This window comes from Larimichthys crocea, chromosome XIX, assembly GCF_000972845.2.
Source record: "Larimichthys crocea isolate SSNF chromosome XIX, L_crocea_2.0, whole genome shotgun sequence".
Lineage (NCBI taxonomy): Eukaryota > Metazoa > Chordata > Actinopteri > Sciaenidae > Larimichthys > Larimichthys crocea.
Window position 1 is genome coordinate 6,273 of NC_040029.1, and position 3,458 is coordinate 9,730.

The window sequence follows — 3,458 nt, forward strand, 5'->3', positions numbered from 1 at the left end:
CATACATTAAGTCCAAGGTTTTATTGTCTTTGGTGGGGCAGGGCACAAACTGTTGAAAGGTCGGGAGTGTAGCAGAGAGGGTCGTGTGGTTGAAGTCACCGGAAATGGCCATGAATGCATTTGGATGGTCTGTTTGCAGTCTGGATGTGATGACGTCACACGGCGATGGCATCAGCTGACGGAGGACTGTAAACAACGATGATGATGGTGCATGGCATTGTTTACGGCTAACCCCTAAAATACACTGCATGTGGAATGGCTCCGCCACCTCCGATACGTTTCAATTTTATACACCGTGTTAACCTTGGATCGAGTTTCATTACAAGAACACGTCATAATGGGCGGGGCCGACCTGAAGTCAAAAGGTCAGAGGTTTTCAGGCGTCTTTTCACCCTGTCGACACCATGGATGAGGAGAAGTTGATTCTGGAGGTCCAAAATCAACCAATCATTTATGATGCTTCACATCCTTTTTATAAGGACACCAGCAAAAGAAAATGCAGCATGGAATGCCATTGCAGGAGCAATGAGAGTGGATGGTAAGTTTGTAATTTTACTACTATGCTAAAGTGTTGTAACTCTGTTGTGGGGTGATAAGTTTAATAATAATAAGTTTAATTTATAATGCACTTTACATTTGAATCAAATCTCAAAGTGCTACAATACACACGCAAGGTATATGCACACAAAGCAACAAAAAACACAAATAAATCACGACAGAAGAAATCATGTCAAATACGATAGGATGTGGAAAAAAGGAAAGTTTTTAAGTCCTTTTTTAAAACTTTCAAGAGTCTGAGGTGATCTGAGATGGTCAGGGAGGGCGTTCCAAAGGCGGGGTGCAGTGACACAGAAGGCTCTGTCGCCCATGGTGCTGAGTTTGGTCCTCGGGCAGAAGAGATTGTTTGAGTTTTTGGAGCGGAGGGATCGTGTGGGGGTTTGAGGGATAAGCAGTTCTTTGAGGTAGGTGGGTGCGTTGCCGTAGATGAAGACCAAAGACAGCAGACCACTGATGTAGAAGAGCGGGTCCTCTCAATCCTGCAGGAGCCAACTCCAAAGCCAGAATGAATGAATGACTCTTTCTCCAAGAGACTACAGCCGGTAATATCTCGCGATTATGCGTGAATTTGCGAGATCTTGTGCGTTCAGTGTATTTTCATATATGTCCAGGATAACGGTCCATGGTCTCTTTTGGCCTATGATGTCACAAATGCCTTCATGTGAGCATTGGTGGTTCAGTGGTAGAATTCTCGCCTGCCACGCGGGAGGCCCGGGTTCGATTCCCGGCCAATGCAACACCCTTTTTTTTTTTTTTTACACCATTTGTGTGTGTTAGGTATCCATTTTGGGTTTCAACTCTCCAGTCTCTTAATCTGAAGGCCAGGGGAGTTGAGGTGTTTGTAAGTGATACTGTCTTCCAGTACAGGATAATAACAGTAAGAAGAAGCTGTTTATTGAAGGTAGGTTCTCGCTGTGGTCTCTAAAGAAGTGTTTGGCATAGGTTAAGATGTTGTAAGTTGGGAAAAAAGGTATGTACACTCCCCGTCGGGGAATCGAACCCCGGTCTCCCGCGTGACAGGCGGGGATACTCACCACTATACTAACGAGGAGATGTTAGCGTTTTTTCGACATGTCTTTTTTTTTTTGTATGTGCTGAACAGAGATTGAACAAGTACTTGTCCTGCACCACCTCCACCTCCTCACCCAGGATGGAACCTGTCCACAGTCTCTCTCAGCCCACACCGTCAGAATTGCCTTCATGTGAGCATTGGTGGTTCAGTGGTAGAATTCTCGCCTGCCACGCGGGAGGCCCGGGTTCGATTCCCGGCCAATGCAACACCCTTTTTCACCTTTTTACACCATCTATGTGTGTATGGACGTCAGGGTCTTTCAATAACAATTTCACAGTTTGTGAATTTATCTTCATTTGTTCTAAACAAGGAGGATTTGTTATGGCCAAGCGCAAGGAGAGGGTACGATTCCCGGCCAATGCAACAGGTGTTTCACATGTTGTACCATGATATTGTCTTCCAGTACAGGATAATAACGGCAAGAAGAAGCTGTTTATTGAAGGTAGGTTGTTGCTGTGGTCTCTAAAGAAGTGTTTGGCATAGGTTCAGATGTTGCAAGTGGAGGAAAAAAGGTATGTACACTCCCCGTCGGGGAATCGAACCCCGGTCTCCCGCGTGACAGGCGGGGATACTCACCACTATACTAACGAGGAGATGATAGCTTTTTTTCTACGCGTCTTTTTTTATGTGTTTGTAGATAGATTGAACACATAAATGCAGTATATTGTCAATCATCCTTTTCCCCTCAAACAGGTGCACGCCCAAGTACCTTTGGTCCTGCACCACCTCCTCCTCCTCACCCAGGATGGAAACTGTGCTCAGATCAGAACCCAGTCCTCCTGAAGTCCACAATCATCTCCCTCATTTTGGCCACATTCAAGACGAGGTGGTTGCTCCTACTCCACACCACGACAGGACTCCCGAGAGGTGTACAGCGTGAAGAGCAAAGGTGAGTGCAGTCCCTTGCAGTGCTCCTGTGTTGCTAACAACCCGATTAGACACTCGACCCTTCAGCACAAACTGTGATCTGTCCATCAGGAAGTCAGTTACCCAGGAGATTGTCGAGGTATCCACCTACATAACCTGGAGCTTCTCCTTCAGCAGTGTAGGCTGGATCGTGTTGAAGGTACTGGAGAAATCAAAGAACATGATCACAGTGTTGCCAGCTCTATTCAGGTGAGGGAGGGCCTGTTGAAATGTTGAGGTCCATTGTGGGGGTCGGGAGATATGAGATAAGATAAGATAATACTTTATTTATCCCACAACGGGGAAATTCACTTGTTAACAGCAGCGAAAAATAGAATCAAGGAGGGAAACAAGTGTACATATTTACAAAAAGTACTAAAGTAGAATGTGCAGATTTAAGAATGTGCAGATTTACAAAACAAGTACTAAGGTAGAACATAAACGAAAAAACAAAACAAACAAGAACAAAAAATAGCAATGGGACATGAACAGGAGACCACAACATGATCAGGTGCAGGTGCATGGGTCTTGTCAGTCCAGTCCAGTTTATTGTTGAGGTGAACACCCAGGAATCTGTAGCTCTGCGCCACCTCTGTGTCCGATCCCTGGATGTTCACCGGTGTGAAGTGGGATGCTTTTCTCTGGAAGTTTACGATCATCTCCTTTGTCTTGCTGGTGTTGAGCTGAAGCTGGTTTAGCTCACTCCAGCTGACAAAGTCCCTGATGATGGTCCTGTATTCCAGATCGTCCCCCTCTGAAACACATCCAACAACGACTGTGTCATCGGAGAACTTCTGGATGTGGCAGTGGGTGGTGTTGTGGGTGAAGTCCGAGGTGTAGAGGGTGAAGAGGAAGGGGGAGAGCACCGTACCATGAGGGGAACCTGTGCTGCAGAGCACCACGTCAGACACACAGTGCTGGA

At 46.1% G+C, this 3,458-nt stretch overlaps 4 non-coding genes across 4 annotated transcripts; 2 read left to right on the forward strand and 2 right to left on the reverse strand.

Moving 5' to 3' along the window:
* Positions 1-1,223: 1,223 nt before the first annotated feature.
* On the forward strand, positions 1,224-1,294 carry trnag-gcc (transfer RNA glycine (anticodon GCC)). Its single transcript has one exon. It is a non-coding gene; the product is annotated as a tRNA-Gly (tRNA).
* A 243-nt stretch (positions 1,295-1,537) lies between these two features.
* trnad-guc (transfer RNA aspartic acid (anticodon GUC)) lies at positions 1,538-1,609 on the reverse strand. Its single transcript has one exon. It is a non-coding gene; the product is annotated as a tRNA-Asp (tRNA).
* Positions 1,610-1,764: 155 nt separating this feature from the next.
* trnag-gcc (transfer RNA glycine (anticodon GCC)) lies at positions 1,765-1,835 on the forward strand. The gene has a single exon. It is a non-coding gene; the product is annotated as a tRNA-Gly (tRNA).
* A 316-nt stretch (positions 1,836-2,151) lies between these two features.
* trnad-guc (transfer RNA aspartic acid (anticodon GUC)) lies at positions 2,152-2,223 on the reverse strand. The gene has a single exon. It is a non-coding gene; the product is annotated as a tRNA-Asp (tRNA).
* Positions 2,224-3,458: the final 1,235 nt, after the last annotated feature.